This window comes from Harpegnathos saltator, unplaced genomic scaffold (assembly GCF_003227715.2).
Source record: "Harpegnathos saltator strain DR-91 unplaced genomic scaffold, Hsal_v8.6 scaffold171, whole genome shotgun sequence".
Classification (NCBI taxonomy): Eukaryota; Metazoa; Arthropoda; class Insecta; order Hymenoptera; family Formicidae; genus Harpegnathos; species Harpegnathos saltator.
In genome coordinates this window covers 1,679,787-1,707,649 of record NW_020229952.1, presented here as the reverse complement: position 1 = coordinate 1,707,649, position 27,863 = coordinate 1,679,787, and the positions used below count along the sequence as shown (strand labels likewise).

At 53.2% G+C, this 27,863-nt stretch overlaps 1 protein-coding gene across 11 annotated transcripts in view; it reads right to left on the bottom strand.

The window, feature by feature from the left end:
- The window catches only part of bru3 (CUGBP Elav-like family member bruno 3), a 657,300-nt gene that overhangs the window by 274,662 nt on the left and 354,775 nt on the right, over positions 1-27,863 (bottom strand). Inside the window, exon 1 of one of the 11 annotated variants that reach the window (XM_025297153.1) lies at positions 7,006-7,768. The exons of the other annotated variants lie outside the window; for them this stretch is intronic. The gene's annotated coding sequence lies outside the window, so the exon portion shown is untranslated. Of the gene's footprint in view, positions 1-7,005; positions 7,769-27,863 lie in introns of those variants that run through there. 11 annotated transcript variants of the gene reach the window in all.

Genomic DNA, 27,863 nt, shown 5'->3' with positions numbered 1-27,863 from the left:
TAATTTCGCCGGAGCCCGAGAAATTCAGTGGAAGCGAGAGAGAGAGAGAGAGAGAGAGAGAGAGAGAGAGAGAGAGAAAGAGAGAGAGGCAGGGAGAGATCAAACAACGCAGCTTGCTGCAGCGGAACGTACGCGTCGCGCGCGATGTCGAACGCTGGGAACGTTTTGTCCCAGATTTATATGCATAACAATGTATATACATGAGTCGTAATTGTACTCTCGACCGAGCGCGCGAGACAACGGCGGACTGATACGGCGGAGAATATCGTAGTTTGATTTCGGCGCAACTGCGCTCTGTGTTTATTCGCGAGCGACTAATTCTCGAATAACCAGGTTCGTCGCGCGACTCATTCGATTGATACGTTGATGTAAGTAGGTGTACCTCCCGCGAGAGCGAGCGAGCGAGAGAGAGAGAGAGAGAGAGAGAGAGAGAGAGAGAGAGAGAGAGAGAGAGAGAGAGAGAGAAAGTGCGGCATTATCACGAGCGTCTCGCGCGCATTCGTAATGACGAATAAACAACGCGAGGAGAGCGGCCGCGGCCGTACGAGTGGCTCGGACAATTAAATAGCATGTGCACATAAATTACACGAGCGATTAGCATGACGGAAATTGTGTGCGGGATGAGAGGGAGCGAGAAATAACGATCGAGATATCGAGCCGGGCGAGAGGGCCGGCCCTGTCCAATCTACATTTCATAGAGCCAGAGTATCACCCTCCTTCGGATGTCGCGACGACGAGAGAGAACGCGCTTATTCGCGACAAATAAAGCCCGCTTCCACTCGCCCGCGATCTTTTGTCGCTCTCATTGCTAATGTTAACAAACCGTGCTATTTTCCCCACTGCGTCCGCCGCTGCACCGTCCCGGCCCCTCCCCCTGCTCCGGCCGCGCCGCCGAAAGTTTCGCAGACCCGCGCCGCTGCTTCTGGTGTATTCGTGCGGTGGTAAAGTAACTCGTTACTTCACTTTGTTCTTTGAATTGGATAGTTTTCCATTAGCAATCATAACAACGTCCTTTGGCCCGTGCCTTGAGACTGATGGAGACGGCAAAGAGGGTGGCGCGGCCACGTAGCGGGGGTGAGTTTGTTTATTCAAGCTTTCGCGTTACCCTCTGAGGCCACCGAGGCGGAGGAGGTTAGCCTTGTTTTCCGTCCACGTAGTTCGTGTTAATTTCCATTTTTATTACAAAGTGAATTGCATTTGCCTCCTCCGCCGCCGCCGCCGCCGCCGCCGCCGCCGCCTTCTTTGCTCCGTCTGATTATTGCCTCTTGTTACGCAATAAAATGGTGACTACGAACTAACGTAACTTGGTGCAACTTACGTATCGGGTGTATAGCCGCGGTGAGAGACGCGAGAGCGTGGAACTTACCTGTAACACAAAGAAAAGGCATATCGTTAGTTCGTCGAACGTTTATCGTCGCGCCGTCGCGTCGGCCGACTCGTGTCAGGCTGGACGACGACCGATAAAAAAACTCGTCGTCCACCGTTTCCTTGAGCGGTCGCCGGGATTATTCGGGTTTGCGCGACGATAGATACACCTGAGTATGCTTGAGGAACCACCTGCTGGTGGATTACGCCTGTAATCGCCGAATGTTGCCGCAAATGCAATTCATGAAGCTTCATCAGACTGGAGCTCGGCCGCGCGTGTGATCCCCGTCGTGCTCGCAGTCGTGCTTGGCTATGAAATTGTGTGATATGATACGACATGATATAATATGATACGTCGAGCTGTCGAAATGACAGATTAGCTGAATAATCAGCGGTCATAACGTATTACACGCAGCCGGGCGCGATGCGAGCGACAGGAAATCACTAATGCGTTTCGACCTGACGAACGTTAAAAGGCTCCGCCGAAGCTCCGCCGAAGCTCGCGCGACACGTATACGCCATGCTTCTCCACACCTTGTTATTATTTCACTTCTCGCGAGAGTTTTATGGCCCGAGAGAAATATATACGGGCGGTAACGACGGAATCGCTTCAGTGGCCGGCGTTACCGTTCTTCCCCGACACCTTGAGTAGTATCATGAAATGAGACAGCGATGTGTGCGAACAGCGCTCGCCTCGAGACGCACATTCGGCCCGACGGAGAACTTTACACAAGTTTTGCCGAGCAGTAAAATATACCCGACGCTCATATCCGCGCGCGCGCGCGCGAGGGAGAGTCGCCTTCGAGTGGAAGAGCATAGGCCGTAAACGGAGGAACCGTGAAATATCAATGCGCGCTGCTGGAGCTCTCTCGCCAACTGAGACGACCGCGAGGAACAATCGAGCGTGAGCAACGATATTAGCAATAAGCACGTAAACACGCTCGCGGTTTCTCCCTCACACCCGTGGGTGTTTATGAGTGCTGTCGCAGCGTCGAAGCAAGTTTGACGATAAAAAGAATATCGCATAAACGCGCCCGAGCGGCGGAAGCGAGACTCGCGATTCTAAGCGCGTAAAACGAAGCGGCCTCGCGTGTTGAGTGCAGATTGTCCCTCGTTTTACCGAGGCTGCGCGCTCTCGCAAGCTCGCTTTGTGTCCTGCGGAATACACCACGTCGGTGGCACGTATCGGCGAGCGCGTCGTCAAGCGGAACTTCTTCTCCGATTAAATCTCTGCCCGATTAGAGCGAGAGAGAGAGAGAGAGAGAGAGAGAGAGAGAGAGAGGGAGAGAGCGTACGCGTGGGTGCGTATCGGATGTATCAAGAGTCCAGGAGGGCGCGAGAGCTCTCCGGCTAGCGAAACCTGCATATAAAGGCGCAACCGCGATGGACTATCATTCAGTTCAGTTCACGTATCTCCAGGACCCGATCCGTTTTCTCCCCGTGTGGCGTGGCATCACGTCACGTGATGCATAGTGCCTGGCCCTAGCCAGGCAGAGAATCCTTGTATGAGCAATCGTCCAATTACCGTCTCTCTCTCGCGGAGCTTTTCGCCGCGGCTATCGCGAAATTACCACCGTCGTCGTCACCACGCGCTCGTGTTACGCGTTCATTGGATTTATTAATATCTCACGTGATCGGAAAAGTGATGGGAGCGAACGATAATTGCGAAGCACGCCCGGCGCAACGGCGCGGTGCCGCAGCTAACGCGGAATCGAATACGGCATCGATCAATACACACACGAAATATACATTTTGCTGGGGGATCGATGGCGGAAACGCTTTACCGGCGAAGACGTTCCAGCGATGTGCGTTTTATGTCTTCCCCTTTTTTCCTCTCTATTTCTCTCTCTCTCTCTCTCTCTCTCTCTCTCGCATTCGCGGTGGCGAAGAAACAACGAGCGAGCTTCATTTATCTTGCTCGGAATCGCGTTGCATCTCGACAAATGTAACACCGCTGGGAGAATGCACCGCTGGATAAACTTTCGGAGGTATAACGTTGCGCACAGGGACAAACGTTGCCGCCGGGGAGGGAGATGAAACGACGGACGGGGGAGTTTTATGCGCGCGCGCGCGCGCGCGCTCGAGCGGCCAAAAAAAGGCTGCCGGTTACCGCCGCCGAGGAAACCGAGGGGAAATTGAGGAAATCGAAAATTCAGCGATGGTTCGAAGACTGCCGCATCGGCGCGCGCACACGGCCAGAGACAGCCGTGTGCGCTGATGCGGCCCGTAATTTCGTGGAAAGAGAGAGAGAGAGAGAGAGAGAGAGAGAGAGAGAGAGAGAGAGAGAGAGGGAGGGAGGGACGGGAGAGAAAGAGAAAGAATATCAATCCGCGCGCAGCGAGTGCTCCTCGGACCGCGGATAAACATCGCGCGGCCGATGAAAAATGGCGCGATTTATTGCACGGGGAAAAATCGGGCGGCGTGATCGGGCGCGCGCGTGGTTTACGAGGATTTCCAAAGCCTATCCGCGAGAGGAGTCTGCGCGCGCGAACCCTCGCGAGGGTTGCATACGGACGCACGAGGACGTATACGTGTGTCGGCGTGTGTACGGCCGTGCCGGCAGGTCTTTTCAGCGTAAATCTTTCCTTCCCCCGCGCGTCAATCGAAGGACGCAGGACGGAAATTACGGGACGGCGTTGCACGCGGCGCGCCAAGTCGATAGGTATTTCCACACGTCGGCGAAAAATACGTTACAAATCCAACTTTAACCTCCTCGGGATTCCGGTCACGTAGCCTCGTCCAAAGATATATATCGTATATCGTGCGGCGCGTCGGTCCTCCTTCACGTACCCCACTTTCCAACCTCATTCCACATTCTTCGATCCGCCCCGGAGAAGCTAATGTCACACGCTCGCTGAAAACTTACACGCTGAAAGCTTCCCCGTCCCCGGACAAAACCGCATTTAATCAATTTATACCGGCGAGGCGGGGTTATATCGACGAATGTCCTCCCGCTGGAATCTCGCGCGCGCGTCTTCCTGCCAAACGGAGTCCTGCGTCGCGTCGGAGCGACGGAACGTTCCGATGAAGCAGCGACCAAGATCTCTCTCTCTCTCTCGCGGGCGCGCGTTCCCGGCGCAACTTTCTTCTCTTCTCTTCGGCCGTTTCCTTTGTTTGTCGCAAAGTACGCAGTTTCGGGAATTAGAATGTCGCGCGATGTCCCGTCTCGCAAAGAGAATCCGATAGCTCTTGTGCAGCGTGACGAACGCGGCGTATATTCTGCGCAGTAGGGTTACAGTGGCGGCGCGCGCGAGTAAAGTTTCACGGACCAGCGGTGTCGTCTTTCTGTTACTTTGTGCGCGATACCCGCGTGAAAAAAATTGTATTTGTTGGAAACGACGCGGCGCGCGCGTCTTTGATAATAAATATACCTTTCGGTCAAAACAATGCCGGGAGAGAAGTCTTTGAAATTTAATTCCTGCCCGCACGCACACACGCACGCACGCACTCCGCGCCGATGTCGGCATCTCGCAGCGAGGCGAACAGCTGCGATTATTTTCAAAAGCAACGCAAGTGCGCGCGCGAACGTTATTTGAGGATAGAGCGAATATTGTATTATTTCAAAGCGAATGTCATTATCCGCGCGCGATCCTTGCCGTTCGAGAGCGTCGTGCGTATCGAGTTCTGGTGAGATGAAATTTTGCGCATTGAAAATCGCGCTCTCATTGCGCCGTCGATGTGATGAATATTCACAAGCCTCTCTCTCTCTCTCTCTCTCCCTCTCTTTCTTTCTCTCTAATACCATTATATTTTTATACATTACTTCGAATAGCTGGGCGAAATAGGTTATTGACGGCGAATCATTGACAAAGGCATTGAAATGCGGTTTCTTGTACTACCTACAACAGACGCGAGTGGTTATTTATACAATAGTCTGTCACGGAGTTTCAGAGAGATACGTCAGGAATATATTGAACAAGCTGGAGTCCCCACTGGGGTAACGCAGATTGATTAACGAAAGATTGACCTCATCAAATTTACGACACGCGCGATGGACTTTCCAAAGCGGCGCGCTCGAGATGCGTTTGTTCGTCGAGAAAGTAAGACTCTCTCTCTCTCTCTCTCTCTCTCTCTCTCTCTCTCTCTCTCTCTCTCTCTCTCTCTCTCTCTCTCTCTCGTCTGAGCGGATGGTGACTGTATTTGAGCAACGTAATAGCAATTTGAGCGCGTGAATATGCACGAGAGGGAGAAGATTTTCGCGTGCCCATAAAATTCGTTATTGATATATTCAAAACAGATATCGAACAAACGAATCCTACGATATGTAAATGCACGCCGGACGGTGAATTTTCCATTTGCAAAAGAAGCGCGACGAATGACCTGAATATTCGCGTCTCGTTCCATCGCACGGCCTCGTTCCCCTGAGCGCTTGCTCTACGTCTCGTCAAGTCGCATCAATAATAATATTTCAACTAATTTTATCCTACGAAAGATAATCAATAAGGGAACCGATTAGGCCGCGCGCGCGAGCCAGTTGCCAACAACGCGGTGTTTACCACTGAATTTCCTTGCACGCACACGCCGTGCATTAATGTCTTTGCGTAACAGAGTGCAAATTGATGTTTCTGCGACATTGTAAATATGTCGTAAATAACTACGATTATTGTTTACCGTTGCACGGATGTAATGCGTAAAGAGCGTAAATCACAACGGCTTGCGACTGGAGAAGTATTCCGTGACACGTGAACGCGAGCGAGAAAGATTTCGACTCCATCGATACTCTAACGAACGGATGCGGATTTCTCGATAAACGTTTCGCTCGTAAAAGTAAATTTTGTGGAGCGAAGCGGGAGGGAAATTCGAGAAGGTAAACGTAAACGTCCTATTTCCCGGGGGATCTCCTTCTCCCCATTATCACGGATATCGCGTTGCCGAGCTGATACACATTTCGCGGCCACGTGTCCTCTTTATCCTCATTGGCGGCGGACAGAAAGTCGATCAATTAGACTAACGGCGCATCATCCCCGTGTCTCGCTATTTACCCTCCCCCTCCCCCCGAAATCGCGCCGTCGTTGTCGTCCCCGTCGTTGTCGTCGTCGTCATCGTCGTCGTCCTCGCAGTGCTCGCGAACCCCCCTGACGTATCCGATTTATCCATCAACGGCGGTGACGCCCGGCTCCGCCGACGACGTAACTTCATCCGTTTAGACAGTCATGCAATAATATATCCTTAAGCTCGCGATTACCGGCTTCGGAGTCTCGTTCATGGCGGCGGCAACAGGTTAGCAGCACGCGCCGCTCGCCGACTCTCGTCGAGTCGACCACGACCCACGACCCCGCGGTGCCGCGTTCCCGTGTGCGTGCGCTCTCGGCTCGGTCGTCGCGTGTTTCTCTTTCACTCGTTTTCGTTTTCTCTCTCTCTCTCTCTCTCTCTCTTTTCCTTTCTCTCTCTCTCTCTCTCTCTCTCTCTCTCTCTCTCTCATACTCTCTCGCTCACTCACATTCTCTCTCATCGTACACAATCCCGACCAGCCGCAATGCCCGTCGCGGAATTCCTCGTATGGTGTCCCTCACGCACGCACGCACGCACGCACGCACGCACACACACACACACACACACACACACGCGCGCGCGCGCGCATCCACACACACATACACGCGCGCGCATCTCGCACGAGTAGTATGATACTTTTGATCTAACCTATGATCCATAGACCGTTCTCCGAATAGAGCGTTGCGCCAAAACCCGCTGCGATGCTGCGTCGCCCGGAATGTCCCGCGTCGCGCCCCGCCGTGTCACAGGAGCACGTGTGCGATATCTAGGGATGACGACGAGACCGCTAGGCTGCTCCCCTGCGTGCCGGCGATGAGCGCTCGCGCACCTGCGCGCGTGCCGTACGCATAGGCGTACGTGAAGTACGCGTATACTGTCCGCCCTCGCTGCCCGTCCGTGTCTCTGTCCGTTCGTTCGGTTATTATTTCGTGTCTCTGTCGACGTGGACGAGAGCCGCGCGACCGCGAGCGGCGAGCGCGGCTTACCGCCTGTTTCCTTCGACTTTTCTCTCCCTTCCTCTCTTTCTCTCTCGTCTCTCCCTTGACCCCCTTTCAAACACGACCTCTCACCCTCTCTCTCTCTCCCCTCTCTCCTTCTCTCTCTCTCGCTCTCTCTCGCTCTCTTTCTGTCTTTCTATCTCCGGTCCCGCACGGGTACACTACAGTCACACCGTGACGGAGAGAGAGAGATATATATACGATTAAACGCCCTAAAGGGTGCACGCGATCGACGCCGCGCGAGATTGCGCTTCGCCGATGATTTACAGCACAAGGGGCGCGCAATAAGGCTTCTCTTGCTCGTAGAGGCTTTTAAAACGCGATGCAGCGAAACACACGCAGCGCGCGGCGTGGCGTGGCGTAGCGGCGAGTCGGATGGCTGACTGGCGGAGAGCCGACGACTCTCGGTCGGTCTCGGCTCTCGGTCGTGGCCGTGGGGATCGCTGCTGGCTGGTAACGCGCGCGGGAGGGTGCCTGGCAGAGGGCGAGAGGGTCTAGGGGGGTTGGTTGCTGGAAACTCGGTGGTAGGGTAGCGGCGGCGGCGGCGACGGCAGCAGCGGCGCGGTGGTGAACGGGGGTTTCGCACGACCGCCGAGAGCGGAAGGGCGGCAGAGAGAGGGATGAAAACGGGCGGCGTGAGAGAATGAGAGGGAGAGAGAGAGAGAGAGAAAGTGTGCGAACGAGAGAGCGAGACGATGTTGGCGGATGAGAGAGAGAGAGAGAGAGAGAGAGAAGGTGAAGAGAGGAGAAGAGATCGGGGGGTGGTTACCGCGTGGGGTCGCGAGAGAGAATTCGTCCCGCGGTAGATACGCGCGAGAGGGAGACAACGTAGCGCCGAGGTGGTTCGCGAGGGGGTTGCCCGTCCGACGCGCGTAGTGAAGTAGCAACAGGCGGCAGCCGTGCTCTCTCTCTCTCTCTCTCTCTCTCTCTCTCTCTCTCTCTCTCTCTCTCTCTCTCTCTCTCTCTCTCTTCTTCGGCAGAACCGTCGAGCACCGCGCGCCACGTTCCTCGTCGGCGGCTGGCGCCGGTGCCGTCGACGCTCTGACGTCACGGCGTCGTGACGTAGGCGTGGTCACGGATGCGCACTAACACCTCGCCTGTCACCGTTGTCATAGTGACTGCTTCGCCGATGCCCGCGTTTCGCTGCCGCCGTTGCGCACCCCCGCGCTCACTCTCTCTCTCACTTTGTCTCTCTCTCTCTCTCTCTCTCTCTCTCTCTCTCTCTCTCTCTCTCTCTCTCTCTCTCTCGCTCTCTCTCTCGCTCTCTCTCGCTCTCTCTCACTCTCTCACTCTTACTCTCTCGCTCTCTCTTTCTCTCTCTCTCTCTCTCGCTCTCTCTCTCTCTTCTCTCCTCCTCCTTCTCCCTCTCTCCCCTTCCCTCTATCTCTCTCTCCCTCTCGCTCTCCCTCTCTCTCTCCCTCTCTCTCTCCCTCTCTCCCTCTCTCTCCCTCTCTCCCTCTCTCTCTCTCTCTCTCTCTCGCTCTGTGTTCACCCCACTTCCTGTGCGCCGAGCAACCACCCATCCACCCACTCACCCCCGTTCGTAAGCCTCTCACTCTCTCTCTCTCTCTCTTTCTCTCGTTCGGTCGGTCTCGTTCCCTACGCGCGAGTGGCGCTCTTCGCCTACGTCCGATATACGCCGACGGCGTATACAAGCTGCGCGGGGGTGAGAGCGAGGGCGAGCGAGACACAGAGGGGTTCGTCGAGAGAGAGAAAGAGTAAGGAAGCGCGGAGGGTGGAAAGCCGAGTAAGAGAGAGAAGGAGAAGGGGGCAGAGAGAGAGAGAGAGCCAAAGCGCGCGCGGCGCGGAGGGTCGAAGAGGCAGAAGGAAAGGGAACGCGCGCGACCGGTATACGCGTGTAAGTGTATATACGAGCGTTGTCACGGTAACCGTGCCTCAAAACAAGCCTGCGCGTTTTTCAATTCGAATGCACTCCCTGGGAAGAGATGAGGTTATAATGAAGTCCCTGCCTCTCCCGTCTCTTCGCTCGCTCTCGTTCGCTCGCTCGCTCGCTCGCCCGCTACTTGCCTCGCCGTTGCGTAACGCAACACCGTCGACTGGTACTCGCCATTGGAAGGTAAGGAAGGAAGGAAGGAAGGGCGTACGAACCGAGGTTTCATTACGCGTGCCTTGTACATATCTGTATATGCACATGTGCATAGATAACGCGGACACTCTCTCGGCAATTATAAAAGAAATTCGGCGTGCACTCTCTCTCTCTCTCTCTCTCTCTCTCTCTCTCTCTCTCTCTCTCTCTCTCTCTCTTTGATTTCGCAGGCCGTGCTGCGATCCGCGTCTGTTTATCGCTGCGGAGAGAGAACTCGCGATTGATCGAGTCGAGGATAATTCGGCATATTCGGGAAAAAATCGGATCAACAAGATGAGCCGCGTAATCAGTAAGTACAAGTTGCCGCCGGATAGCGTATTGATTGGAGCAATTTTGTACGGTACGGCGGTTATTATGCGTTGGGAATGCGAGCGCGCATCACGGCTCACGCATTATGAACATCGACACGATCAAGTTCCGAGTAAAGCGTTTGTCCTCTGGCTTGATCCAAACTCAACCATTAGGCATGCCGTGGCGTTATATGTATCTGGGACTAATGAGATTTCCATGTACGGTGGATGAATTGCTTTGGATGCATTCGCATACACAACGGACCATTTCTGTACGTCGATAACGTACGTTCCTCTCCATCCACAACGTTTCGGAAACATACCTTATTAATGGACTTATCATCCTTCGTAGTGCGCGCGCGCGCGCACGTCTACGGCCCGGAAATTACGCGCGCTAATTATCGCAAGTGAGCAGCTTTGAGAAGGAAAGAAGCGATCGCTCTTGATATCTCCCGGAACGCTACAAAAAGACGTTATCGTTATGACGAAAATTTGTCGGGATTGAATAATGTTTAGCGAACGATTCGCGGCAAAGGTGTCGCAAAGAAACGTAAATAGTCTGATAAAATATTAGAAAAGAATTTAAAAATCAGTTAAATGTGTAAAAAAAGAAATATATTGCCGCTTCGTCAAAACTTATATGTACGTATTCACAAGTTGACGGTTCGATTGCTTTTTTTTTTTGATATCGCTTTTGACTCCCTCGAGTTTTACGTTCGCGAAATTGCACCTCGGAGAGGCACTTTCACAGGCGTATCTCGATTTTCTGATTAATCACGATATGTTTTTTGTTCACAGGGACCGCCTCCTTCGCACGGAGAAACAGGAGCGGCATGTAACGACATCGGCACAAAAAGACCGCAGAAGCAGTTTTCCTCAAGATTAGAATCCTCTCTCCCCCGGCATAAATAGGTTCTTAATTATCCTTAATTCGCACCAAATCGAGCTTGCAGGCGTGACGAGCAGCGCGACGCACGGTGTCATTAACGAAATAATGGGAATTAATTTTGATTAGTGCTTCGTTTCGGCGAATCAATCGCGCTCACGGGGAAGCGATTCAATTCCGCCATTATGGATTCCAATGAACAGGCCGCGCACATGCTATAATTTAATTCCGAAACCCAGCCTTTGTGATAGAATCCGCACGTGTATTCGAAATCAACGCTTCCGCAGAGAGGCGCGCGCGTGCGAGATTTTCCGTAACTTCGCGGCACAATCGCGTGCTCGTATTAGATTAGAAATCGTCGTACTTATAATACGCCGTCCATGACAAAAACACAATGCGCGAGTAAGAGAAAAAGCGATCGACATTTCTCTCTCGATGCTGCGTGACGTAAGACGTCGTATCTTTACGATCTTTGTCGAAGAAATTCGCCCACGCGAATCAAGTGAATTCAATAACCATTGATAAGCGAGTCTGATTCGAGAATGCCGTAGACACACGTAGAAACGATTGACAAAGATAAACGGTCTGATAAAATATTGCGGAAAAATTTTTACCTAATTAGTGTAAAAAAATATATATACTACCGGCCATGCCAGACTCAGTATATACGTACACAAGTTGGAGGTTTAATCGCGTCTCTTTTGATATTGCTTTTGATCCTCTCTCGTATTTTACGCTCGCGAAATTATATCTCGAAAGTATTAGAATACGTCCCACTCGCGTCGCTCGCTCGAGTGAGTATTCCCTGCGTTAATAGGATCCCATGGCAACAGAGATGAGTATTCCTCGGTATGCTCTCACCTCGCTCCCTTCACCACCCTTCCTTCGAGCCCCTTGCCTCTCTCACCCTCGACCTAATTATGTTTATGCCACGTGACCTCCTTCTCTCTGAGGGACGATAGGCGGAACATACCTCGCCAGGCTCGCGCGTCCACAAATTACGTTACAAAGGAACCCTAATTAGTTGCATAATTGTAACATTAGTCGAGCTAGCTCGTAGTAAAAATATCTATTAAATTAAGGATCCTAAGATGCGGTTCGCGCGCGCGCACGCGCTAGCTCGACGTACGAGAACGCGCGTCTGATTATAAACGACTTACTCTACTTTGTCGCCTCGGGCTTTCGGTCGAGCGATTCGATCGCTTCTGCCGCGTGGGCGATCGCTGCGAAACCGAACGCGGTAACCGCACGGTAAAGGCGATGGCATCTCTTCAGAATGACACGTGTCCGAGCGCGTTTATATATCTTTTATCTCAGAAATTCGGCTCAGATTACATGTCATTAACCGTGAAGCGTATTTCAGCTGGCATTGCCACGCCAATTGCTTCAATTGACAATTGACATTCGCGGCAACATGTGCGTGTGATCGCTCCGAAAATTTTAATAAATAAAAATATTAACCTGTTACATTGTTACAATCTCGTAAATGTAACGAATGCGCGTGTGTTATCGTAACGCATTTATCGCGCAGCGCGGTGAGAGAAGCAACTCGAAAAGCCTCGAGACGAAAAAATGTTCAAGCGGTCGGTGAAAATGCGCGACGTACGAGTCTTCACGCTCGGCGGGAACTGCGCACGCGAGGCTGAAGAGATCGTTTGACGTTTATCTACGCGCAACCTATTCTCTAATCTCCCTCATGCGAAGAAGAGCAATTACGACGTAACGATCGCCGGCTTCGTGCCCGGCCATGTACATCTCTGCGCGTAATACGAAAACGGAACAGACCTGTCTCGCGGAGCCTCCTCGAATGGAGCCCTCGGTACTTCTCAAAGCGGTTTCATAACGCAGAAAAAGCGGGAAAATACACGATTGCACGTACATGAAATTGAGTTTAAAAATGTTTGATGTTGATTGTAGGTAATTCAATCAGAGTGTAGCGAGTAATGAGACGGAAGCGGGGCTAAAATCCAACTCTCGCTCGGGCAAATGCTCGCCGCGACCGCCCTTCTCTCTCTCTCTCTCTCTCTCTCTCTCTCTCTCTCTCTCTCTCTCTTCCTCTCTTTCTCTCTCTCTCTCTCTCTCCCCGCCGCGCTTCAATCCAGCCATCTCGACCGTACCCTTCCGCTCTTGCCGCGCGCGTTCCCATCTCTCCCTCGATTCCCGACTTTCCACTCTCAAGTTCGTTCCGTGAATATGAATTAAGTTGATACGATTTGAAGCATCCCAGCATGCGGATGCAAGAGTAGGTAAGCAAGAACCATTATATCGAGGCAAATTGTCCGGTGGTGGTTTGTCTGAAAACGGATCAGTGTGCAGCGTACCGTGAAGAAAGGGAGCGTAGCTATATCCCGACTACCAAGCAGCCTATCTCATTGGTGATTGCGATCCGTATAAAAGTGGTTACGCGGCACCGGCTTTTTTCCTCTTCTTGTTTCTTCTTCTTCTTCTCTTTTTTTTTTTTATTCACGGAAACTTCCCCGGGATGATCGACAGTGATCCTTGTCATCTTCCCTCTTCCCTTTGGTTTCCTTTTTTTTTTCCGTTGCGTGCGCGATATTCGTGTACGCACGAGTGGCGCGGAGATCGAACGGCCGACGCTCGCCCACGGCTTCGCCGGTATTAATATCGCGCGGAAAGCCGCGAGCAGGAGCATTTTTAAATCTAAGTTTTCGCAGTGCGCGAGCGTGTGCGTACCCTCGCACACACACACACACACACACACACACACACACGCGCGCGCGCGCGCGCGTCCGACGCCTAATTAAAAACATTTCACGCGCTTCAACGCCATTTTCCATAGGTGCGAAATTATTTTCGCGTTGTTGCGAGTGCGCACTTTGCCGAACCGGGGGCAACAAAAACAACAGTAAAAAAGAGTGGAAGAAAGCAAGAAAAAAAAAAACACCATCGCTGACGGCGGGCGACGTTATTCGGCGACGTTGTTTCTCACAGTTTTCGTCGTGTCACCGGGCATTGTTTTTCGTAACTGAAACTCCGCCGTGACGGTAACGCCGCTGTAGACAGCCCCGTATCCTCGACAGGTGAGAGAAAGCGGTAGAAAGAGAGAGAGAGCGAGCGAGAGAGAGAGAGAGAGAGAGAGAGAGAGAGAGAGGATAGGGAGAGGGAGAGCGAGAGGCAGAGTGAACCGCGCGGTCGGGGAGGAGGACGATGGAAGCGCGGCCGGGAACACCCGAGCAATCCTCGCGCAGTTTCGCGGTAACGCCGTAACATTGTTTCATATGGGCGCATTGTTTACGACTCCATACGCGAAGCAATAAAGGGGTAGCCCCGATACGCAGATATATCCGCCTCGCCATTTAGAACCTACCGACTCGTTCGTGCGCGGCGGTTACAACTGCGCGGCGCGTCCACCACTACAATCGCTGCCACGATGTACTTTCCTACGTGCTTCACCCTCCTCCTACCTCCTCCTACCGTCCCTCACCCACTCTCTTTCTCTCACTCTCGTTCTCTCGCTCTCTCGCCCACGCGAACGGCAGACCGATCACGGCCGCGCAGGACGCGGAGAGGCAAGATCGGCGCGCGGATATTCATCGTTGAAACGCTTCGATTTTCATAGCGCCAAGTTTTACAGACTCGAAGACAACGTTAAACGCGCGTTTCATGGACGGCAGTTCGCGCGCGCGCGCGCGCAACACGGCGAAACGATCTATCTTCGCTTCGTTCGAGCTCTCTCACGCGCCGCTGGATTTATGCGTTCGCGGATGATACTCGCGCACTCCCGGCGGCACCGCTGCAACGTTGTCGTCGTCGTCGTCGTCGTCGTCGTCGTCGTCGTCGTCGTCATCGAACGAGGTCGCGAGAAAACGGGAGAACGGCTCCTCCTCCGTGTCCTCCTCCGGCCAAATCTCAAATCCCATTAGCGCGACCATCATCGTAATGACATTTTTGATGAGGGTGGACGCGCTGTCGTCGTGATTTTTCGCGAGCGTGAATTCGGCGCGGGTCCACGAATCCCCCCGTGTGGCTCTTGGCACGTTGAACGGACCGATATCGAGTGTCAGCCTCGCCGCGGAAGGAACTGTAGCGTCATCGTCGAAAATTAATGAACCCTTCCGTCGTCCGTGGGACGTCGAACGGGCGTTTCGAAAACGGTGCATTCCGCTCCTGATGACTGACGGACGTGCAATCACGGGGATGACAGCTGACTCGTGCGATCGCGCTCGCACACCCTGCTGGAATACTCTCGCATTTTTCCCCTCCTTTCCCTCCTTCCCTCCCCAGCCCCCTCCCCACACAGGAATTTCAATTTCTCCGGATCACGACGAGCCGGTTTCCGAAATCCAACTCGCAGGTCGAAGGCTCTCGTTCCGCCTCGTGAGCGAGCGAGTTAGCGCGAGAATGAGTGAGAGAGAGAGAGAGAGAAAAAGAAAGGGATATCGGTATCTCCGAGATTTTCCAGCTTCCCCGCTCGCGCAACGACCTACGATGCCGAGCTGCTCTCTCTCCACGGCCGTTTACGACCCGTTCGACCTTCTTTACGAGCGTTTGGCTTCTTACCCCTTTCAGGCTCGTCTTCTTAACAACTGCCGGTTGCCTGCCCGTTCCTTCCGTTTCTTATCCCTCTCCGATCTCGCTTGCCTCTCTCTGTCTCCCTTTCTCCCTCTTTCTCTATTCCTACCCTCCTCTGGCGTCGCCCCGGGTTCGTCACCGGATAGAGCACGATTCGGAATACGTATCTGCATCGGGAAGTCGTCGCGCGCGCGCGCGCAGCGGAGTTATATGACCGTCTCGAATTTCAATTTTTAGGTGGACAGAATGCCTCCGTTATTGGTCGTCAAGACGTTCGTCAAGACGGCCGCTCGTACTCGCGAGGTCGTAGCGGAGGCTTTCGTGCAGCTGTTCGCGCTGTAAACCCGCCGCGCGATCGGCTCGCGATCGCTCGCTCGTAGCCATAAACGTAATCGATCGTCGTGGGAGCCGCGCCAGATCGCGGCGTAAAAATTGCGGGATTTTACAAGTTTAAGGGACAGTTACGAGCAAACGGAATCGGATAAGACATTCGACGGCGGCGCTCGTATCGCCGTCGTGCCGGCGCGGCGACGGCGCGTGGCGAGACCGCCGGATGATTAAAATTTATTCCCACCGGGGCAAGTTTGACAGGAGAGGTGGGAACCGCCGGGATATATACAGAGCGAATTGCCGTTTTATCGCTACATCGTGCTTGAACTTGAGAATACCTATCGTTTCGTAATTTATCGGAGGAGCTGGCGACAGGGGAGGGGGACAGAGAAGAGGAGGACACATTAGCCCCGGAGAATCGGAGATTCTCGCGGTTCCCCCCCCCCTCCCCCGGCGACTTTTCATTCGTCGACAAGGGTGATCATCGCGGACACTCGCCCATTCTTATCGGCGCATCTCGCGCGCGTTCCGCGCAAATGACCGCGCGCGTTCCGCGCAAATGACCGCGCCGCGACTGCACAACGAGACTTCTTCCTGCCTGAAATCGCCATTGCGGCTTCGAATCCTCCCTCCCGGTCGCCACGAAATCGGGCGGAAGTGGAGAAGCAGGCCGGAACGGTGGAGAGACGCGGAGAGAGGAGGGGAACGAGAGAGAGAGAGAGAGAGAGAGAGAGAGAGAGAGAGGCCTGGTCGTTATTCCGGTACGGCTGAACTTAATTCTGTAACTCGATCGGCCACACCGGATGAAACGTACCGGCGGTTCTTCCCGGTAAACCCCATTACCTCCTCGAACGACCGCGGATGCTCGTCAGGGCTGAGTTACGAGAGACAAGATCGAGGTAGAAAGGAGCAGAGTGGAGAGGAGAGCAACGAGAGCGTATACAAGCGAGGCGGCGAGCCGGGGGAGGGGCGGGGGAGGGGGTGGGGAAGGAGGTGGAGAAGCGGGCGGAAAAGAAATACAGGAACGATAGACGTGGAAAAGGGTGCGAGGACCGAAGAGAGAAAAGGAAAGTGGTTACCTTGAAACAGACCTGCCGAGGAAGGAATGGCACGGACCCGCGGAAAATGAAATCCCCTTCGGTCCCTAGCCGGCGTAAAGGGAGCTTCGCCTCGTCTATGGCACGACATCGGCATCGGATTAGCGTAAAATCGAAGGGCGCTGACTTGGTCGCTCGTAAATTGGCTACAAAGTTTGGAGAGGAGGCAGAGGCGACGGCGGCAGCGCGGCAGTGTTGCTGGTGCCGGTGCCGGTGCCGGTGCCGGTGCCGAGGGGGGCAGGCGACGGAGGCACAAAGGGAATCGATTTTGTGTGAATCGCGATCCGCGCGCGCGCCCACCAGCCGCTCTTTCTCCTTCGTTCTCGCTTCCTCCGCCGAGCTCCCCACGCTACCGCGCGCTCGCCATTTTGTCTTCCCGAATCTGTGACCATCAGCATGCAAAGTGGATAAAGTTTCTAGACTACACTTTCCGTCGCCCTTTCTTTACTCGCTTCCGATTCCTATACCCGGGCTCTCTCGCCCCCCGCGCCACCGCGCTCGCCGTCGGTCCCGCATCGCGCGCGCGCGCGCGACCGTATTCCAGATTGTTTCTCCGCACCTACGAATATCTGTACCACGTGCAGTATCTGCCCCTCGCCCCTCGTTCCTTCTTCCAAGCCCCCGGCCCTTCATCGTGTTCCCGACCGAGACCCCCTTCCTCCCTCAGCCATGGCCGATCCCTTGAAATCTGGCGGAGGTTTTACAGCATACCGATGCACCGCTCCAGCTATTCCGAATATATAGATCTCCCCCGCGCGATTCTAGGACGACGCGAGATCCCCTTCCGCCCCCCCGCCCCGCCGCCGCTGCCGCCGCCGCGTACGTAGAACGAACGAGCGAGCGAGCGAGCGATCTGGAGGAATATAGAAATAAGTATCCCGAATCCAATTTGGGAGCATACTTTTGAAAGTTGAAACGGAACGAACGTCCGACGTGTACGAGCTCGTTCCGTTCCACTTCCGATCAGATCGCGCTTTAATCGCCATCAGCTTGCCGAGTGAGAGAGAGAGAGAGAGAGAGAGAGAGAGACGCACGGTCGCGCTCCTGCGCGCGATCTGCATGTGCTTTGCTCCCATAAATATTTGCCAGGGTGAATTTTTTTCGAACTCCCGCTCATTCGCGAGCACGTGTATATCGCACGCGTATTACAAAATTTCCCGTCTAATCGAGGACGACTGAGCAGACACGACGCGACTCGTTATTGCCCGGCGCTTTACAGCTGAAAACACATTTTCGATCGAAACGAAGCGCCGCGCGAGCTGCGTCTTTTTGCCTCCTCTTTTCGGACGGGGGGGGGGACGCTTTGAATGTCATGTGGCCGTCGGGTCCGCGCGGGGCTTTCTAACTGGACGGTTAAATGGCCGACTTGCTCGGAGCCACCGCCTCGATGATGCTTGAAATTTACTGTACGGCGAAAATGCCGAGGGCGTGACGACACCGATGACGCCTTTGAAAGGCCCTTTTACGTCATATTGGAAATGGCGCAAAGTTTCCGGACTCGCGCGTTATCGAAATGCTTTTCCGGCTCACTTATTCTTAACTACCGAAAGTGTGCTTGAGAAAATGCCGCGCCGGCCGATCGGCAGCGACGGCGAGGAGACATCGTGCGCGACAGTTTTACGCTATTTCACGTCGTACGTATCCACGGGGGGTTTTCATGGACTCGCGCCGCTCGAGGGATGCTCGCGAGCGCGCTAATCCACGGCACACAGATTGTGCGCGCCACGCACGCGTGTGTGTGTGTGTGTGTGTGTGCTCGATATGCGAGTTGCCTCGTCAACGCGAGTCAGACTCTCTGCGAGATCGCGTCGCGTGCGCGCGCGATAAAGGAACACTAGCGTGTCGCCGCCAATTTTCGCAGCTGATAATACCGTAAATGGCATCGATATATTCAAGCACGCCGCTTTTCCGCTCGTAAGCGCATCCGAGCAACGCTGCACGCGCAAAGCTTATGAGATGCACGGGCACGCCGACATTATTTATCCGCCGCGGTGGAAACCCGCGGAGGGACGCCGCTCGCCCCTCGAAACAAAGCCCGCGACACGCTGCCATTGTTTTTTCTTTGCCTCTGGGCCGCCGCATTAATCCAGCCCGTCTTATCACGCGGCATTATTTACCCGCGACAAGTAAGAATGCGCGCGCTCGTGACCGACACCGCGAATATTTTAGGGGTTCGACTGGCGTTCATCATCCGGCGCGCGCGGATATCCTTCCTTCCTCCGCGTGCGTTCGGATCGATCTACTTACGGGAGGGGGCAGGAGGAGACGAGGGACGGACGATTAGCAACTAAACGGTTCGGAATCTAGCCTAAAACGGCACGACAGACTTATTCGCCGAGCAATCTCTCATCGCGTATCGGAGAGAACGGCGAGACGGCGAGAGCGGGAGGAGTCGATTGGTGAGAGAAAGCGAGAGAAGGAGAGAAAGAGAGAGAGAGAGAGGAAGAAAAAGCGAGGGAGAAGATTGAAGTCGCCGAGGTGCGGACGAAGGTCGTATCCCACTATATCACGGTATCCAGATCCCGCTCGTACCTCGAGACACGTTATTCAATTACGGTCTAAGAGGCGTAGCGCCGATGGAAGGTAACTCCGTTCGCCCCCTTCTGTTCCGACGTCCACGACCAGCTCCAACAACTCTCCCCGCCCCCCCGCCGACCCTGATCCGAATGGAATCGCGGAGAGACAAAGCCGGTCCGCGGGAGCCGGTCCTTTTGTTTCCTTCTTTTCCTTCCGAGATTCTAGCGCGGAACACGACGCTAGGTGCGCCGTATGGAGTGGCCGAGGGCTTAGAGCGTGAGTGTGGAGGATGAGAAGGAAGAGGAGGAGGAGGAGGAGGAGGAGGAGGAGAAGGCGGGCAAGCGAAGGTGGAGGGAAAGGACAGAGGACGAAGGAGAAGCTCGCAGGTAGAGGGTAGTGGTAGGGGTTGGGCCGTCGGGGTAAGGGTTCGATATATTGAATTATAGGCTGCGTAGCGCTGATTGAGAGCGACTTCGCAGCGTGGATTACGCGATAACTACAGTTAAGAGGATCACGCGCCTTGACGCACCATGGTGAACTCTTGCCAGCCGTGGAATTTCCAGCGGAGGGCCAAAGAATTTAGACCGGCCCCGTCGAGAGCGGCTCGGAAGGCCCGGCGATTGGCTGTACGAGGGAAGACGGGGGGGGGAGTCCATGTAATGTACCAGGCCTCTTCTGCCCTCCCCTCCCGCCCCTTCTCCTATTCTCGCCTATTGTCACCGCCGCCACCCCCTTATCGCCCTCCGTTAGCCGTTCACCGTACCGGTTAACGGTTAGTTAAGCGTGGGCCTCGAATTTCGGTATTAACAGAGATTACGAGTTAATATCGGACACACATCGGCGTAGAAAATTCGGCAAATATTTGCACGAGGGATTTCATCGGAATTATCAATTTTAATAAAACTCTCGGGATAAGGAGAAAATTAAATACGCCGCCCCCGACGCGACTCTACGTGCGTAAATACGTGTAAATATTTTACACACACGTTCACACACGCGCGCACGCGCGCACACACACACACACACACAGGGACATTTGTATCGCTCGAGGCGCGTGTGAATTTAGCACAATGCACTCCTCCGTATCCTGCGCCCGGCAGAGTAAACGTTACGCGCATAACAGACATATTTCGAACGCGGCCTCAATTAAACATAGTATCCGGCGCAAAGCCGAGAATTTTTAACTTCAACGTACACTCGTAATCGCCGAAATTTTATCCGTGTTCCATCATTTCGTTAATTGGCTTATAGGACCGTGGTACAAAGTGAATATTTCCAATAAAGTACGGCCGATTCTCGCATCGCTCGTTTATAAAATGTACCTCCGAAAGAAGCGGGGCGGAATGTAATTTAAACCTGCCCACCCGGCCGGCGCTCGCTTACGAGCGAGCGAGCGAGCGAGCGAGAGAGAGAGAGAGAGAGAGAGAGAGAGAGAGAGAGAGAGAGAGCGATCGCGCGCGCGCACGTGCCGTTGGCTTGGTAATCACTTTTTTTCCGACTATTCTTTTCAGCGATGTACTAGATATAATTAACGTCGATCGGTTATTCATTCTCGCTTTACAAATGTGCCGATGATTAAAGCAATATCGATAGGGTACGGTCGAAATACCGACGTTAGCGCAAAATATTGCCAATTATCTTTACGCTCTGCGTATAACGATTAAAAGTCAATAAAATCTTGTTTGTCGGAACGGTTTGAAAGGCATTTTCAACGAAAATTTAATCGTTCTTAATAGCCAATTCCGCAGTTGTACGCCCGCTGCGCTTCTTTTTTCCGTCTCTCTCTCTCTCTCTCTCTCTCTCTCTCTCTCTGTCTCTCTCCCTTCCTCCCTCTCTTTCGCGTTTTTCTCTTCCTCCTTCTTTTTCACCGCCGGGCCGCGTGCGTACCACACGGCGTGTGCGTTTGCTAGTCCGCGAAGGAACGTAAGGGGATTAGTACAGCGCGTTCGTTGATCGAGAGGTAAATAGGATCTTTGTCATCCCCTGCGAGATGCTTTACGAGGCGAGCCGTTGCGGACGACTTTCCGGAATGAAAAGTGGCAAGTTTTAAAATCACCTTCCAATCGGATAAACGCGGAATTACTCTGATTCGCGCCGTGATTCCCGCGCCCCGACACAGCCCTGCTCTTTCCCAACCCCCGCGGCCGGGCTGACGCTCCGAGTGGCTAAGATGGCAAAGTTCCCGATCCGGAAGTGATCCTAACAAGAAGCTCCTCCTCTGTTATTCCTCCGCGCACTTTTTTTCTCCATCGGGAAATGGCTTTTAATCGCCGGCAAATCGGCCGCTCGCGTTATGCACGCCCGGCACTTCGTACGGTGAAATATCGTTACGATTTTCGTGAGCCCCGAGCGAAGTAAAATTCGTTAACGTTTCGTTCGGATATAGCGTTAATTATAAATGTGCGATATTTATTAAAGTTCGCTGAAACGAATATGCGGGAATTAAAATATGATGAAACGTAAATTCCCGGCAGCGATCGATGGAAAATATAATTTACAGACGCACACACGCACGCACGCACGCACGCACGCACGCACGCACGCACGCACGCACGCACGCACGCACACACACACACACACACACACACACACACACAGACACACACACACACACACACGCACACACACACACACAACCGCTCGCGCGCACTCCTCGTATCAGTCGGTTGAACAATCGAGAGGGCAGCGTTTCATGGCACGTGCTATCGCACCTTGATACCGTTAGGGGAGCGCCTTTGCTAGTGTAAACTCCAGTCAGCGGCCAGAAACCGCAGGAACCACCACACATAACTTAAGCAGTTGAGCATGGTACACGGAGGAGTGATAGCCGGGAATCTCGGCGCGGAGCAACTTGGTCGCGCCTCAGTAAGCACGTCCATAATCGTTTACCTTTACAGCCGCCGTATATCTGCCCGAGATAATTATCTCTCAAAGATATAACTTTGGAGTTTTATACTCGGACAAAGAGCGGCCCTTTGCTCGCTCGCGATTACGCTCGCCCTTCGACGACGAGCGAGCGAGCGTATCGCGGCGCGTATCTTTCTTCCTAAAGCGCGTTTCTTCGTTAGCCGCCCTTACCTGCTTCGAAACGTCTCTCCCGGCGACGACGCGTGCCGGTCGGGCCCCTCCCCCCTTGTTCTCACGAGCGCACCACATCCGTACGTCTGTTCCGTCGTATAAAAAGCAAACGTCGCGAATAAACCTCCGATATAAATATATCAGAGCCCGTGCTCGCGCTCGCCGGAGATTGAGGCGGACGCGGGAAATTGAGCGTGATGTCGCATGGGCGTAGGCGCGAAATTATTACGTCATTGCATAAATGCATGGGCTACGAGGGGATGGAAGTGGGGCGTGGATCGAGCACTTTGTCGGGTCTCCTAAAATATGGAGGTACCGCTGCGTTTTCTTGGTCCTTCGCGGATAAGGAGAGAAGGACTCCTTACATATTGCGTCGGCACTGCATAAATGCATGTTATTCATGCAGCGCATTCGTCGGGCTTCACCCTCCGCTTTCAGTCTCTCCCTCCCTCTCTCGCTCTCCTCCTCTCTTTTCCTACCTGTCTTTATTCCGCTATCGCTCTCTTTCTCTCTCTCTCTCTCTCTCTCTCTCTTCCCCCCCCTCTCTCTCTCTCTCTTTCTCTTTCTCGCGTTTCCTCTATCCACCACTGCCTCCACTTTAGTCGCGCGCCTGCGAGTTACGTAAGCATCGATGTACAATTCATTAGTTATATAACGTCCAATATATATATATACATATATATATGTGTGTATACACATATATATATATATATACATATATATACACACATATATATCTACGTATACATTCGCCGCCGGTAAGAAAACTTGAATACCGCCCTTTCACTTGCAGGCAGGCGGACAAACCACGACCTGCACTTAAGCGATTGAACGCACCCATTGTGGCTTTTTCGAGCGAAACGGGGAGCCGCTGTACCGCGAAACGTATCTCGCAAGTCCATTTTGCGGAAGGAGCACTGGTGCGTAATCGTCGTTAAATTCCAGCGAAAATTCGCCGGACATGTTAATAAGAAAGAGACATCATAAATCTCGCGTCGCGGCCGGACGAGCCGACGATTATCTGTTCGCGCTTTTCATCGGAAGCGGTGTAACACACAACTTTTCTCATAGCGGACGATGAGATGTGCGATCTCTCTCTCTCTCTCTCTCTCTCTCTCTCTCTCTCTCTCCCATTCCCTTTTCGTCCTTTGAGCGACTCTCTGCTGATTCCCGCTCACCGAAACGTCGCGCCTCTGTGTGTAAAATGTGGATGATAACGCGCGCCCGTGCGAGCTCGCGAGCGTGTATTGCGTGCGTCACGAAAGTACGTTATATTTTGCTTTCAATCTCTCGCAACGCGACGCTTTAAAGCTGCATATTACAAGCGCCCTCCCTACTATTATACATTTTGATTAATCCCCCGTGACGTTTATACAAATCAAATGGAATTCGAAACATCACTATTACGCTAAATATATTTCCTTCGTAATGGATGTTTCATTTATGGCGTACTTGCGTGATGTATTATACAAATTAAATACATAGCCGCGGTATTTTGTTACATTACCCAGCGGGATAAATTACACTACTTGCGTATGATTAATAGGCGCATATTTTACGGGAGGTATCTCTCCCCGGAAACCCCTCCCCCCCCCCGTGCCGAAGAAAAAGGCGGCACCGCGGGTAGGCGGGTAAATATATCGGCATCGATAACGCCGTGTGATTAGCGTGAATATCAATGAGCAGTCGAGCGGAAATCAACGAGACTTGATCGCCCCCGCCGGTGTGTGCGGTTTGATGAATCTCGCGCATCCCTCAATATCAACGTCACGACTTCGATGCCCTTCCCTGGACCGCTTGGCGCAACCTTAGATCCTGATCGCGCGCGCTCATCAAAGCCGAAACATCTTCGTGAGCGATAGCGCGCTGAAATATGATTCGCGTAAATCAGCCGTGGCCGAGATGAGCCGCTCCGGACACACTCGAGAAATTATCGAGACGGATCTATCGCGCGCCTCGGTCGCCTCCGTGGCGTGCGCTTCGACGAGAAAGTTTTCGTCGTAAACACCGTCGATAATTTTTCCAGGCATCTTGATCGATGACCGTGAGAAGTCGCGTCGAGTTTCGCGCGGCGTCAGTTAATCATTCGCGCACGGCGAACGACTCGTGCGAATCCGGATCCGTTGAACGACCGTCACGCGAGTCGCAAATGGCGAATCATCGCGAATAAATAAGCAATTAGTCATACAGGTGTAATGAAACAAACGAATGCGCCTCGAAACCGCCGTTGTCGCTCGTCATGGCGGCGGCGGCTGGTTGCGCACGGTCGGCGCAACCATATCGACGTCAATTTCTCCCCGAGGCTGTATCGCGTCGATTGCATCAAGGATACTCACTCATGCGAATTCCGCAGTTAATTACGATCGTGTGCGCTAAATAACATGAGGAACACGTACTCGAGGAGCACCCCGAGCATAACAATGCGACGACGGGGCGACGAAATTTTACCGGCTGCCGCGGCATAACGCATCGCGTCTCGCCTCCCTCTCCCTATCTCTCCTTGCCGATCTGCCACCCCTTCTTTCCAGCTCGCCCGCTTTCGTACACGGGCGCGCGCGCGCACGGATGGATGGCATTTCACGAGTGAGATGAAATTAGATATTGGCACGGCTGTATAGGCGCGTCACTGCGAATTCGGAATTGGCAAACGAGATATCGAGACTCGACAGATGGGAGTTTAGGATAGCCGCGTGATCTTTAGAGCAGGCACGAAGAGAGGGATGAAAGCACGGGGCGGGGAGGGAGAAGGGGACCACAGTCGCACGCGACAAGAGAGAGAGGGAGAGGCGGTGGAGAGTGCTCTGCTCTGGAAAATGACCTGTCAGTCGCGACACGTTCTTTCTCCCTCCCTCCCCCCCCGTCCCGTTCTCCTTCTTCTTTTTCTTGCTATCTCTTACTGCCACTACATCGCCAAACTAGCATCCCCATCCCTTGGCTTTTATTCAAATCTCCGATAAATCGGCTATCGATCGCCTCAATCGCGTGTTCATTCTTAGCTGTTGTCGTGGCGCGAGAAACAACTTTTTAAATAATGACGCGTCGAAAGTGGATTTGCTGCGCATATAAAAGCACCAAGGGTAGCGCGCGTTTTCAAAACGCGACGACGCTACTCAAATTACCGAGCACAAAGAGAAAGAGGAAGGGAGAGAGAGAGAGAGAGAGAGAGAGGAAAGACGAGTGGTCGAGAATCTGACTTACAAAAATCTGGCCGCGCGAGTCGCCCTCCTTAACGCGCGCATTCCGCGTGTGTGAATATACAGCGCGACGTGGTTTAAAGGGAAGCCCCGCTATGTACGTGTCGCAGCGGGTACTGACACGTTGTTTACGTTATACGAGCCCGCACAGATATTGCGTCAAGTTGAACGCGCCGCCAAAGTTTTCTCGCAGTATCCACCCCCGTCGGGGAGGCCGGGACGGCGGAATAGGCGAGGGTAGAAAGAGAGGCGGGGGGCAGAGAGGGGGCGAGAAAGGGGGGGAGAGGGAGGGATAGACGCAAAAGTGTCAGTGAGGTCGATTCGCAATACCGCGGCGCACTCGCCGGGAAAGAAGAAGGCGGAAGGAAGGAAGGAAGGAAGGAAGGAAGGAAAACAGGCAGACAGGCAGGCAGGTGCAGACGGCGGTAAGCAAGTACAAGCCAAAGGAATATGAGCCGTACGAGTCGTGCTCGTTACAAACTTTGGGTGGCAACGTGCATGCGTGTTATTACATACCGAGACTTAACCGTAAGCTCCCAAGTCAAACATCGTCTGGTAACGCGCGAGCGATAACACTACCAAGTTTTAAATTACTTTCCAGACACGTGACGTACGTGACCGTACTCCCCCTCTCCCTTGCTCGCTCTCTCTCTCTCTCTCTCTCTCTCTCTCTCTCTGCCGTGTCCTCTCTTACTCTCTATATATTTCCCCCTGCGTACTTATTTATAATGCGGTCCTGAGGGCGCGCAACCTTCCTCTAAGACCGCGGAAATCACGGAGGGTCTCGGGCGCGCGCGCGCGCGCGCGTATTAACGCAATTTTTCATTGCGGGCGCGCGAACGAGAAGCACAAGAATCGCGATCACACGAGAACCCTCTCCCACGCCTCCTCTCGAGGAGGCGAATTTCAAATTCTCGATGGCGAGCTGGAGCGTGCACGCGCGCACGCGCGGGCATGTTTGCGATCCACGGTAAGGTTTGCTTATTTTGTTTACACTCGCTTGCGCTTTCAAATTGGGTCGGCATGCATTGCATTATTGCCGGTTCGAGTGAACGGAAAACATAATAATCTAACGCCCGGCGAGGGCGTCATCCATGCTGTTATTCGATTTCGCGGTGACGCGTGATTCTCCATAAATGTCATCCGCCGTCAAAGTATGCCTTCGCAGAAGGGGCTCGGAGGGGGAGGGGGAGAGGAGAGGGGGTGACTTCTAATGAAATTCAAAAACTTTAATGTATTTCACTTAGAGCCATCAATATTAGCCTACACCAGGAAGAGGGATGAATATACGACGGACGAAGTGGGTAGAGGGGTGTAGGTAGGTACTTCGTAGGACCGACGTCGCGCATCTCTCGACCCCCTTGAGTTCGATATTGGAATATGATGTAGCTGTCAACTTCACCTCGAATAATAATCTTTTTGCCGACGAGATATTTAAATTGCCCACCATCAGGGCCATTGCTTCCTGCCCGTCGCCGATGCCGTGCGACCGATGTGCTACCGCGGGATTGGGGACAGATCGAGATAAAGACGGAGAGAAACGGAAGCTCGCCGTCTACAAGAGGCCTCGGTGAATATTGAATGAAGGAATGAATGAACGAACGAACGAACGAACGAACGAACGAATGAATGAATGAATGGGACGGGTCATCGCTGTGAGATATTTAGAAAGAAAGTCGTACTCACTATACTCGACTCATTACTGAATACTAAATATTCTCCTCGGCGCGGCGCGTCGCGTCGCCAGTGTGTGTAATTTATAAAATTACCGCAGCCGAGCCGAATGACCGAGATTATTTACTGGCAAAACACTCCTATGCGGAGACGGAAAATTGCTATCTTGCTACATTAGCATGGGTATATATGGACAAGAAAGAAGGCACAGAAGGAAATCGCACAATTGAATAATATATATCTGCAATTTTGCTCCGCAGGCAGAAACAGAGCGAGAGAGAGAGAGAGGGAGAGAGAGAGAGAGAGAGAGAGAGCCCGGCCCCTATGTAATTTTATGTCATTAAAGAATCGGAGGGAATGCCGACGTGGAATAGTAACGCAAATGACGGCTTAATGACGCCGCACGAGGCACTCTTGCGCGGTTATACATTCTTCATGACACAGTCAGTCTCGAAAGGGGTTACTATCGCTGTACACATATCGTTATATGACAAGGGAAAAAGAGCAACACATCGCGCGGGGGGAAACACAATGCCGCTGTGAAATATTTAAACGTGACGCGAAGCAAAGCGTTCGTAAAATGAAGTTTTCTAAACGCGAGTCATCATCCCGCGCGTCGTCATTTAGCCGGGTCGCGCGTCGGCGTAGCGCGAGCGATGATTCGCTTATCAAAGCGATAATCGCGACTCTCTCTCTCTCTCTCTCTCTCTCTCTCTCTCTCTCTCTCTCTCGATAAAATTACGCGCGTTATTGTTTTATTTACTCGCCATTGTCGAAAGTTGTCCATTAAATATTCATCCGC